Raw genomic sequence first — 13134 nt, forward strand, 5'->3', positions numbered from 1 at the left:
CAACACAGCTTTCTAGGGACAACATCAGGCTCACGGGGACTCTGCGGAACTCCAGGGGCATATCAACGCTGGGCCCAAGCCCAGGATCCGCCATCCTCCCTGGTCTTGAGCAGAGCACTTTAGCCCCAGGCTTCTCGGGCCTTCCTGGAGCTCACCAGCACAACCTCTCTCAGGAAAAGACTCACTGCTGGTGGTGCTGATGGGCTCACCTGCCGTGTGGGCTGCAGTATCAGTTCTCACCAGCAGGTGCTTTTCAGCAGCCAGGATCTCACTCCTGCAATCAAGCCATCACCTGAGGCTGATTGCAAGAGGTGTATTTAAGCAGTACCAGGCCTGCAATCAGTGCCTTGGTGTTTTCCCATGAGCCCTGAACCTGTATCCTGTCTTCTACCTGCTTGACTCTCCTGCTCGATTCTGACCACAACTGTACTCTGCTCTGCTCCTGACTTTGGCTTTTCCTACTGATTCTGTACCACGCTGCCCGCCTGTTGATGACCTAGCTCTCCTTTTTGACTGTCTGTTTGCCTGCCCCTCTGTGCCATATCTGCCCGATTGTTCCTGACCCGGCCTGCCTGACCACTCCACCTCTCCAGCCCTGACTACGCCTGTGTTCTTGAACATATTGATATTAGTTGAAGGTTTGGTTTTTGTTTGCACTGTGCGTTTTTGAATATTTGTGCAGCTCTTAAAAAATTATATTACTATTACATCATTCCTGAAGCCTGCTGTTCCCTGTGTCAGTCCACACATCTCTGGTCATACCCGGATCCCTTACAGGGGCCCTCACAACGACCAGCTTTCCAGGAACAGCAGCGATTAGCAGGAAGGGGCCCTCAAAGCGGCCAACTTTCCAGGGACAGCACCGATCAGTAGACAGGGACCCTCGCAGCGGCCAGCTTTCCAGGGACAGCAGCGGTCAGTAGACAGGGACCCTCGCAGTGGCCAGCTTTCCAGGGCCTGCAGCGATTAGTAGACAGGGGCCCTCACAGCGGCCAGCTTGCCAGGGACAGCAGCGGGAGTCCTAGCTGTGGGGTCTGGCCTCAGCGCAGACCCCACACAGCACTTCTCCCGAGCGCAGGGGATCAACACAGGCTTGCAGGTGCTCAACAGGGTCTTGGCTGTGGGGTCTGGCCTCAGCACAGACCCCGCACAGCACCCTGTCCCGAGGGGGGATCGAGCATCATTGCCGGGGCGATAAGGCACGCCCCCTTGACACGGGCCACGCTCTCGAGAGCGCAGCCTTTGTCTCTGGCATGAGACATGGGTACGGATAGTTGGCACTGACTGGCAGCACTGCTGGGCATTGACTGGTGCAATTGCTGGGCACTGACTGGCAGCACAGACTGATGGCACTGCGAGGCTGCACTGATAGGCACAGGTAGGTGGCTCTGCTGGGCACAGGTAGGTGGCACTGCTAGGCAAAACTAGTGGTTGGCACTGCTGGGCACTGATCATCAGGGCACTGATCATCACTGCCCTGATGATCGTTGCCGATCCCTGCTCTGACAACTGCCAGTTCTCGGCAGTACTTTCCTCATGCTCTGACAGTGTGAGGAAAGTGCAGCCGAGAACCTGTAGCGGCAAGATCTGTCTCCCATGAAGATCTGTCTCCCATGAAGCGACTGCGCATGTCCCGGTTTTAGGCATAAGAAGCCGATCGCGGTCTGTAGCACGGAGCTGCCACAGTTAACCCCTTTTAGGCTGGATTACACTTACACGCACCGCTGAGTCTGATCCCTCGGATCACTAGGAGCCGACGATGCTCCCGCAAGATGGTTCTAGGCTGCGTATTGGGGAGCATCAAGGATCGGAGAGAGGACAGTTACATAGGGGAGGGGGATTGTGACATGGGAAGTAAAGTCACATGTGGGGAGGACAGTGACATGGGGGGTGACATGTGGGGGGATCAGTGACATGTGGGGGCCATAACATGTGTGGGGGGGCCGTGACATGGGGGGGCATGACATGCGGAGGACAGTGACATGTGGGGGGCCAGTGACATGGGGGGGTGAATGACATGGGGAGGACAGTGACATGTGGGGGGAGGACGGGGGGGCGTGACATGGGGAGGACAGTGACGTGGGGGGAGGACAGGGGGGGCGTGACATGGGGAGGACAGTGACATGTGGGGGGAGGACAGGGGGGGCGTGACATGGGAAGGAAAGTGACATGGGGAGGACAGTGACATTTGGTGGGGTCAGTGACATGGGGAGGACAGTGCCACATGGTGGGGTCAGTGACATGGGGAGGACAGTGATGTGGTGGGGTCAGTGACATGGGGAGGACAGTGACATGTGGGGGGGTCAGTGACATGGGGAGGACAGTGACATGGGGAGGACAGTGACATTTGGGGGGGGTAAGTGACATGGGGAGGCAGTGGCATGGGGGAGTACATTGAAATTGGGGGGGCAGTGACATGGGGAGGACAGTGGCATTGGTGGGGGCCATGGCATGGAGAGGACAGTGACTTGTGGGGGTCAGTGACATGGGGGTGGGGCAGTGACAAGGGGGGAGCATGACATGCGGAGGGCAGTGACATGTGGGGGGGCAGTGACATGAGGGGGGGAATGACAAGGGGAGGACAGTGACATGTGGGGGGAGGATGGGGGGCGTGACATGGGAAGGACAGTGACATGTGGGGGGAGGACAGGGGGGCATGACATGGGGAGGACAGTGACATGTGGTGGGGTCAGTGACATGGGAGGAGAGTGACACGAGAGGGGGAAGTGACATGGGGAAGACAGTGACATGTGGGGGGGGTCAGTGACATGGGGGGGCCGTGACATGGGGAGGACAGTGACATGTGGGGGGTCAGTGACATGGGGAGACAGTGACATGGGGGACATTGACCTGGGGGGGCTGACATGGGGAGGACAGTGACATGAGGGGGGGCACTGATATGGGGAGGACAGTGACATTGGGGGGGGGGGCAGTGACATGGGGGAGGTCAGTGACATGAGGGGGGCGCTGACATGGAGAGGACAGTGACATGAAGGGGGCAGTGACATGGGGGGCCTCACATGGGGAGGACAGTGACATTTGAGAGGCAGTGACATGGGGAGGACAGTGACATTGGGGGGGGCAGTGAAATGGGGGAGGTCAGTGACATGAGGGGGACACTGACATGGAGAGGACAGTGACATGAAGGGGGCAGTAACATGGGGGGCCTCACATGGGGAGGACAGTGACATTTGAGAGGCAGTGACATGGGGAGGACAGTGACATTGGGGGGGACAGTGGGGCATTGGTGGGGGCCATGACATGGAGAGGACAGTGACATGAAGGGGGGCAGTGACTTTGGGGGCCTCACATGGGGAGGACAGTGACATTTGAGGAGTAGTGACATGGGGAGGACAGTGATATTGTGGAGGACAGTGACATGGGGAGGGGGCAGTGACATGGGGAGGACAGTGACATTGGGGGGACAGTGATATGGGGAGGACAGTGGCATTGGGGTGGGCCATGACTGGGGGAGGTCAGTGACATTGGGGGGCAGTGACATGGGGAGGACAGTGACATGGGGGGCATGACATGGGGAGGACAGTGACATGGGGGGCACTGACATGGGGAGGACAGTGACATGGGGAGGACAGTGACATGTGGGGCGAGGACAGGGGGGGGGCATGACATGGGGAGGAAACTGACATGGGGAGGACAGTGACATTTGGTGGGGTCAGTGACATGGGGAGGACAGTGACATGTGGGGGGGGGGGGTCAGTGACATGGGGAGGACAGTGACATTTGGGGGGGTAAGTGACATGGGGGGCAGTGGCATGGGGAGTACATTGAAATTGGGGGGGCAGTGACATGGGGAGGACAGTGGCATTGGTGGGGGCCATGACATGGAGAGGACAGTGACTTGGGGGGTAAGTGACATGGCGGGGCCATAACATGGGGGTGGGGCAGTGACATGGGGGGAGCATGACATGCGGAGGGCAGTGACATGTGGGGTGCAAGTGATATGAGAGGGGAAAAAAGACAAGGGGAGGACAGTGACATGTGGGGGGAGGATGGGGGGCGTGACATGGAGAGGACAGTGACATGAAGGGGGCAGTGACATGGGGGGCATGACATGGGGAGGACAGTGACATTTGAGAGGCAGTGACATGGGGAGGACAGTGACATTGGGGGGGGCAGTAACATGGGGAAGACAGTGACATTGGGGGGACAGTGGGGCATTGGTGGGGGCCATGACATGGAGAGGACAGTGACATGAAGGGGGGCAGTGACTTTGGGGGCCTCACATGGGGAGGACAGTGACATTTGGGGAGTAGTGACATGGGGAGGACAGTGATATTGTGGAGGACAGTGACATGGGGAGGGGGCAGTGACATTGGGGGGACAGTGATATGGGGAGGACAGTGGCATTGGGGTGGGCCATGACTGGGGGAGGTCAGTGACATTGGGGGGCAGTGACATGGGGAGGACAGTGGCATTGGGGTGGGCCGTGAAATGGAGGACAGTGACATGGGGGGGCACTGACATGGGGGAGGTCAGTGACATTGGGGGCGCAGTGACATGGGGAGGACAGTGACATTTGGGGAGTAGTGACATGGGGAGCACAGTGATATTGTGGAGGACAGTGACATGGGGGGGCAATGACATGGGGAGGACAGTGACATTGGGGGGACAGTGATATGGGGAGGACAGTAGCATTGGGGTGGGCCATGACTGGGGGAGGACAGTGACATTGGGGGGGGGCAGTGATATGGGGAGAACAGTGGCATTGGGGTTGGCCATGACATGGGGGGGCACTGACATGGGGAGGACAGTGACATGGGGGGGGGGCATGACATGGGGAGGACAGTGACATGTGGGGGGGCAGTGACATTGGAGGGGGGACATGACATGGGGAGGACAGTGACATGGGGGGCACTGACATAGGGAGGACAGTGACATGGGGAGGACAGTAACGTGAGGGGGGAGCAGTGACATGGGGAGGACAGTGATATGAGTGGGGGCACTGACATGGAGAGTACAGTGACATAAAGGGGGCAGTGACATGGGGGGCCTCACATGGGGAGGACAGTAACATTTGGGGGGCAGTGACATGGGGAGGACAGTGACATTGGGGGGGCAGTGACCTGTCATATCCCCACATGTCACTGCACCCCCACATGTTATGCCCCCCTATGTCATTGAACCCCCCCACATCAGTGGCCTCCCCATGTCACGGCCCCCCTATGTCACTGACCCCCCGCACATGTCACTGTCCTCCCCATGTCACTTCCCACTCTCGTGTCACTGTCCTCCCCATATCACTTTCCTCCTCATGTCACGCCCCCCTCTCCTCCCCCCACATGTCACTGTCCACCCCATGTCATTCCCCCCTCACGTTACTGCCCCCCCCACATGTCACTGTCATCCACATGTCATGCCCACCCATGTCACTGCCCCACCCCCATGTTATGGCCCCCCATGTCACTGACCCCCCCCACATGTCATCGCTCCCACCAATGCCACTGTCCTCCCCATGTCACTGTCCCCCCATGCCTCTGCCTCCCCCCCCAAGTGGTCTTAATTGGGTCGTGTAGCGCCCCCGCGGGCCGTGGCGGAGAGGAGGAGAGAGTACTCTGAATTGGGTCGTTTAGCACGCTCACATACCGTGGCAACATAAAACATATGGTGAGGAGAGACATCCTAGGCCCCTCTCTACCAAGTTCCTTATGCTGACATATGCCACACCACCCAATGGGCAGGATCAGACTGGGAGGGCGAACCTGGCTAGCCGCACTCCTCAATTTTATACATGTGGTGATTAGCTTTTTGCTCAAGACCCCTCAGCAGACAGAGTAGACAGAATGACCCCCCACATCTGCAAGTGGGAATGACATATGTACGGAACCTAGTAGAGACTCTCTCCTCACCTTAATTCTATAGTGTTCCGACTCTTTATATAGTGCTCCACAATCTGTGAGGTTCAGCTCACGGAGAGCTGAGAGCCCATCAATCTCATTCCCTTTATTCCTAGACATGTCTGCTCTGATGTATGTGTAGATGTATACCTCCTACACCGAATACCATACTCATACATGACACACAACCGCTCAGCCTTCACCCCCGGATCATACACCGGCATACCCACAATCCTTTGCGACATTTATGTAAATGAGATGGGCGGAGACTACCAATCAGAAAACGGGGGCGTGGCAGCAGTGCATGGGGGCGGTGCGGCAAAGCCTTAGGGCGGCATCCCTATGTCCTCCCATTGAACATTTTAGGGGGCGTGGCTTTCAGCTCCATAAACAGATGTGATAGGCTGCCCTCCTTTCTACTTCCCGGTCACCTCGGTTTCCACCATGGCGGCGCTCAGGCACCTGTTTGTAGTGGCAGAGGTGAGTATCCCCATGTCACTGTTTTCTGCAGAAGTAGCCGATCGCCATCCATAGCACAGAACTGCCACAGTTAACCCCTTTTAGGCTGCACTGCTGAGTACACGCACCGCTGAAGCTGATGCCGCAGATCAATAGCCGACGCTCGCTCGGAGACACATCTTCATTGGGACTCATCTTGCCGCTACGCCAGCAATTGCATTTCCCTGTAATCAGTGCTATAAACAAAGAAGACCGTCAATTTTGGGGAAATTTTTTTTTTTGACTTTTTGCTATAAAATACATTCAATAAAAAAAATGTAAAAAGTCAAATTTCATACATTTAGGCCAAAAAATATTCTGCTGCATGTGTTTTGCTATAAAATCCCACTAGGTGTAAATGTATTGGTTTACATGAAAGTTATAGCAAATGGCAGTACAGATACTGGAATTATTATTTTTTTTTTATACTAGTAATTGCAGCGATCAGCAACTTCTAGCGGAACTGCGGTGGGCATTCTGACGCTGGGTGGGAACTAATGGCCACTGACAAACCCAGAGATACCAACACTGTGATCGGTGGTAATAAAAAGCGCTGACATTGTGATAATGACACTGGGCAGGAAGGGGCTAACATCTGGGCCAATCAGTTGTATCCTGTTGCTCCTGCACTGTGCTGTTTCACTAGGGGAACATGCTTCATGTCCATGCTGACAGGAGAAAGATCTATGTTGTTTACACACAGATCTCTCCCCTCTCACCTTTAGCGGTGATCACCAAGTGCCAGCCGGGACCCAGTGAATGGCAGCGCAGGTAGGATGGTGTGTGCGTTCTCTACCCAAGGCATGAGCGTGCAGGCATCGCACAGACCCCTCTCGGGGCCTGAGCGTGCGGGCGTCGCACAGACCCCTCTCGGGGCCTGAGAGTGCAGGCATCGCACAGACCCCTCTCGGGGCCAGTGGGTGCCGTCATCGCACAGACCCCTCTCGGGGCCTGAGCGTGCAGGCATCGCACAGAGCTCTCTCGGGACCCTTCTTTTGGTCTGAAGGTGTAGGCATTGGGACCCTTCTTTGGGTCTGAGAGGGCAGGCATCGGGACCCTTCTTTGTGTCTTAGAGTGCAGGCATTGGGACCCTTCTAGGGGTCTGAGGGTACAGGCCTAGGGACCCTTCTAGTGGTCTGAGGGTGCAGGCATCGGGACCCTTCTAGGGTTCTGGGGGTACAGGCATCGGGACCAACATTGGGTCTGAGGATGCAGGTATTGGGACCCTTCTTTGGGTCTGATTTTGCAGGCATCGGGTCCCTTCTTTGGCTCTTAGGGTGCATATATCGGGACCCTTCTTTGGGTCTTATGGTGCAGGCATCTGGACCCATGTGGGGTCTGAGGATGCTGGCATCGGGACCCTTCTTTGGGTCTGAGGGTGCAGGCATCAGGACCCATGTGGGATCTGAGGGTGCAGGCTTCGGGATCCTTCTTTGGGTCTGAGGGTGCAGGCATCGAGACCCTTCTAGGGGTCTGAGGGTGCAGGCATCAGAACCCTTCTAGGGGTCTGAGGGTGCAGGCATCGGGATCCACGTACGGTCTGAGGGTGCTGGCATTGGGACCCTTCTAGAACTCTGAGGGTGCAGGCATTGGGACTCTTCTAGGGGTCTTAGGGTGCAGGCATCGGATCCCACGTAGGGTCTGGGGGTGTAGGCATCGGGACCCTACTAGGGGTCTGAGGGTGTAGGCATCGGGACCCAAGAGGAGTCTGAGGGTGCAGGCATCAGGACCCTTCTAGGGTTCTGAGGGTGCAGGCTTCGAGACCCTTCTAGGGTTCTGGGGGTGCAGGCTTTGAGACCCTCCTTTGGGTCTGTGGGTGCAGGTATCGGGTCCCATGTGGGGTCTGAGGGTGCAGGCATCAGGACCCTTCTAGGGATCTGAGGGTGCAGGCATCGGGACCCTTCTAGGCGTCTGAAAGTGCAAGCATTGGTACCCTTCTAGTGGTCTGAGGGTGCAGGCATCCGGACCCTTCTAATGGTCTGAGGGTGCAGGCATTGAGACCTTTCTAGGGTTCTGGGTGTGCAGACATCGGGACCCACATGGGGTCTTAGGGTGCAGGCATTGGGACCCACGTGGGGTCTGAGGGTGCAGGCATCGGGAACCTTCTAGGGGTCTGATGGTGCAGGCTTTGGTACCTTTCCTTGGGTCTTAGCGTGTAGGCATCTGGACCCTTCTTTGGGTCTGAGGGTGCAGGCTTCGGGACCCTTCTTTGGGTCTGAGGGTGCAGGCTACGGGACCTTTCTAGGGGTCCTAGGGTGCAGGCATCGTGACTCTTCTTTGGGTCTGAGGGTGCAGGCATTGGGACCCACGTGGGGTCTGAGGATGCAGGCATTGGGACCTTTCTTTGGGTCTGAGAGTGCAGACATCGGGACTGTTCTAGGATTCTGGGGGTGCAGGCATCGGGACCCACATTGGGTCTGAGGATGCGGGCATCGGGACCCACGTGGGGTCTGAGGGTGCAGGCATCGGGAACCTTCTAGGGGTCTGATGGTGCAGGCTTTGGTACCTTTCCTTGGGTCTTAGCGTGTAGGCATCGGGACCCTTCTTTGGGTCTGAGGGTGCAGGCTTCGGGACCCTTCTTTGGGTCTGAGGGTGCAGGCTACGGGACCTTTCTAGGGGTCCTAGGGTGCAGGCATCGTGACTCTTCTAGGGGTCTGAGGGTGCAGGCATTGGGACCTTTCTTTGGGTCTGAGAGTGCAGACATCGGGACTGTTCTAGGATTCTGGGGGTGCAGGCATCGGGACCCACATTGGGTCTGAGGATGCAGGCATCGGGACCCACATTGGGTCTGAGGATGCAGGCATCGGGACCCACATTGGGTCTGAGGATGCAGGCATCGGGACCCACATTGGGTCTGAGGATGCTGGCATCGGGACCCACATTGGGTCTGAGGATGCTGGCATCGGGACCCACATTGGGTCTGAGGATGCAGGCATCGGGACCCACATTGGGTCTGAGGATGCAGGCATCGGGACCCACATTGGGTCTGAGGATGCAGGCATCGGGACCCACATTGGGTCTGAGGATGCAGGCATCGGGACCCACATTGGGTCTGAGGATGCAGGCATCGGGACCCACATTGGGTCTGAGGATGCAGGCATCGGGACCCACATTGGGTCTGAGGATGCAGGCATCGGGACCCACATTGGGTCTGAGGATGCAGGCATCGGGACCCACATTGGGTCTGAGGATGCAGGCATCGGGACCCACATTGGGTCTGAGGATGCAGGCATCGGGACCCACATTGGGTCTGAGGATGCAGGCATCGGGACCCTTCTTTGGGTCTTAGGATGCAGGCATCGGGTCCCTTCTTTTGGTGCAGGCATCTGGACCCATGTGGGGTCTGAGGATGCTGGCATCGGGACCCTTCTTTGGGTCATGTGGTGCAGGCATCAGGTCCCATGTGGGGTCTGATGGTGCAGGCATCGGGACCCTTTTTGGGATCTGAGGGTGCAGGTATTTTGAACCCTCATTTGGGATTGAGGGTGCAGGCTTCGGAACCCTTCTTTGGGTCTGAGGGTGCAGGTATTTTGGACCCTCATTTGGGTCTGATGATGCAGGCATCGGGAACCTTCTTTGGGTCTTAGGGTGAGGGATCGGGACCTTTCCATGGCTCTGAGGGTGCAGGAATCGGTACCCACGTGGGGTCTGAGGTTGCAGGCGTCGGGACCCTTCTAGGGGTCTGAGGGTGCTTGCATCGGTACTTTTCTAGGGTTCTGGGATTGCAGGCATCGGGACCCACATTGGGTCTGAGGGTGCAGGCATCGGGACCCTTCTTTGGGTCTGAGGGCGCAGGCATCAGGACCCACATTGGGTCTGAGGGTGCAGGTATTGGGACCCTTCTTTGGTTCTTAGGGTGCATATATCGGGACCCTTCTTTGGGTCTTATGGTGCAGGCATCTGGACCCATGTCTGGTCTGATGGTGCAGGCATCAGGACCCTTCTAGGGGTTTGAGAGTGCAGGCATGAGGACCCTTATAGGGGTCTGATGGTGCAGGCATTGAGACCCTTCTAGTGGTCTGAGGGTGCAGGCATTGGTACCCTTCTAGTGGTCTGAGGGTGCAGGCATCGGGATCCTTCTAGTGGTCTGAGGGTGCAGGCATCGAGACCTTTCTAGGGTTCTGGGTGTGCAGGCATTGGGACCCACGTGGAGTCTGAGGGTGCAGGCATCGGGACCCATCTAGGGGTCTGAGGGTGCAGGCATCGGTACCCTTCCTTGGGTCTTAGCGTGCAGGCATTGGGACCCACGTGGGGTCTGAGGGTGCAGACATCGGGACCCATCTTTGGGTCTGAGGGTGCAGACATCGGGACCCATCTTTGGGTCTGAGGGTGCAGGCATCGGGACCCTTCTTTGGGTCTGAGGGTGCAGGCATCGAGATCCTGCTTTGGGTCTGAGGGTGCAGGCTACGGGACCCTTCTAGGGGTCCTAGGGTGCAGGCATTGGGACCCTTCTAGGGGTCATAGGGTGCAGGCATCGGTTCCCACGTTGGGTCTGGGGATCTAGGCATTAGGACCCTGCTAGGGGTCTTAGGGTGCAGGCATTGGGACCCTTCTAGGGTTCTGAGGGTGCAGGTATCGGTACCCATGAGGATTCTAAGGGTGCAGGCATCTGGACTCTTCTAGGGTTCTGGGGGTGCAGGCATCGGGCCCCTTCTTTGGGTCTGATTATTCAGGCATCAGGTCCCTTCTTTGGTTCTTAGGGTGCATATATCGGGACCCTTCTTTGGGTCTTATGGTGCAGGCATCTGGACCCATGTGGGGTCTGAGGATGCTGGCATCGGGACCCTTCTTTGGGTGTGAGGGTGCAGGCATCAGGACCATTTTTGGGATCTGAGGGTGCAGGCTTCGGGATCCTTCTTGGGGTCTGAGGGTGCAGGCATCAAGACACTTCTTTGGTTCTTAGGGTGCAGGTATTTTGACCTCATTTGGGTCTTAGGGTGCAAGCATTGGGACCCATCTTTGCGTCTGAGGGTGCAGGCATCGGGACCCTTCTTTGGGTTTGAGGGTGCAGGCATCGGGACCTTTCTTTGGGTCTGAGGGTGCAGGCATCTGGACCCTTCTAGGGGTCTGAGGGTGCAGGCATCGATATCCACATGGAGTATGGGGGAGTAGGCATCGGGACCCTGCTTGGGGTCTGAGGGTGCAGGATCGGGACCCTTCTTTGGGTTTTAGGGTGCAGGCATCGGGACCCTTCTTTGGGTCTACGAGTGCAGGCATCAGGACCCACGTGGGGTCTGAGGGTGCAGGTATTGGGACCCTTCTTTGGGTCTGAGGATGCAGGCATTGTGACCCTTATTTGGTTCTTAGGGTTCTATATATCTGGACCCTTCTGTGGGTCTTATGGTGCAAGCATCTGGACCCATGGGGGTCTGAGGGTGCAGGCATCAGGACCCAAGTGGGGTCTGATGGTGCAGGCATCAGGACCCAAGTGGGGTCTGATGGTGCAGGCATCAGGACCCTTCTAGGGGTCTGAGGGGGCAGGCATCAGGACCGTTCTAGGGGTCTGAGGGTGCAGGCTTTGGGACCCTTCTAGGGGTCTGAGGGTGCAGGCATCGAGACCCTTCTTTGGTTCTGAGGGTGCAGATCTCGGGACCCTTCTTTGGGTCTTATGGTGCAGGCATCTTGACCCATGTGGGGTCTGAAGGTGCAGGAATCAGGACCCACATTGGGTCTGAGGGTGCAGGAATCAGAACCCACGTGTGGTCTGATGGTGCAGGCATCGAGACCCTTCTAGGGGTCTGAGGGTGCAGGCATCGTGACCCTTCTAGGGGTCTGAGGGTGCAGGCATCAGAACCCTTCTAAGGGTCTGAGGGTGCAGGCATTGGGATCCACGTACGGTCTGAGAGTGCTGGCTTTGGGACCCTTCTAGAAATCTGAGGGTGCAGGCATTGGGACTCTTCTAGGGGTCTGAGGGTGCAGGCATCGGAACCCACGTAGGGTCTGGGGGTGTAGGCATCGGGACCCAAGAGGAGTCTGAGGGTGCAGACATCGGGATTTTTCTAGTGGTCTGAGGGTGCAGTCTTCGAGACCCTTCTAGGGTTCTGGGGGTGCAGGCTTCGAGACCCACATAGGGTCTGAGGTTGAAGGCATTGGAACCCACGTGGGGTCTGAGGGTGCAGCCATAGAGATCCACATGGGGTCTGGGGGTGTAGGCATCGGGACCGCTAGGGGTCTGAGGGTACAGGAATTGGGACCCTTCTTTGGGTCTTAGGCTGCAGGTATTGGGACCCTTCTTTGGGTCTGAGGGTGCAAGCATCGGTACCCTTATTTGGGTCTGAGGGTGCAGGCATCGGGCCCCTTATTTGGGTCTGAGGGTGCAGGCATCGGGCCCTTTCCAGCGGTCTGAGGGTGTAGGCATCGGGCCCTTTCCAGCGGTCTGAGGGTGTAGGCATCGGGCCCTTTCCAGCGGTCTGAGGGTGTAGGCATCGGGACCTTTCCAGCGGTCTGAGGGTGTAGGCATCGGGACCTTTCCAGCGGTCTGAGGGTGTAGGCATCGGGACCTTTCCAGCGGTCTGAGGGTGTAGGCATCGGAACCTTTCTTTGGGTCTTAGGGTGCAGCCATCGGGACCCTTCTTTGGGTCTTAGGGTGCAGCCATCGGGACCCTTCTTTGGGTCTTAGGGTGCAGCCATCGGGACCCTTCTTTGGGTCTTAGGGTGCAGCCATCGGGACCCTTCTTTGGGTCTTAGGGTGCAGCCATCGGGACCCTTCTTTGGGTCTTAGGGTGCAGCCATCGGGACCCTTCTTTGGGTCTTAGGGTGCAGCCATCGGGACCCTTCTTTG

The 13134-nt window shown here is 57.5% G+C and overlaps 1 pseudogene across 1 annotated transcript in view; it reads left to right on the plus strand.

Annotated features, from left to right (window-relative positions):
• Window positions 1–6246: 6246 nt before the first annotated feature.
• Window positions 6247–13134, plus strand: part of LOC149429324 (putative proline--tRNA ligase, mitochondrial) — a 44147-nt pseudogene continuing 37259 nt past the window's right edge. Inside the window, exon 1 of the transcript XR_016310494.1 lies at window positions 6247–6335. The product of XR_016310494.1 is annotated as a putative proline--tRNA ligase, mitochondrial (transcript). The remainder of the gene's footprint in view (window positions 6336–13134) is intronic.

The sequence above is a fragment of the Staurois parvus genome, unplaced genomic scaffold, assembly GCF_062004578.1.
Source record: "Staurois parvus isolate SC_StPar_1 unplaced genomic scaffold, SC_StPar_1.0 ptg002753l, whole genome shotgun sequence".
In the NCBI taxonomy this organism is placed as follows: Eukaryota; Metazoa; Chordata; class Amphibia; order Anura; family Ranidae; genus Staurois; species Staurois parvus.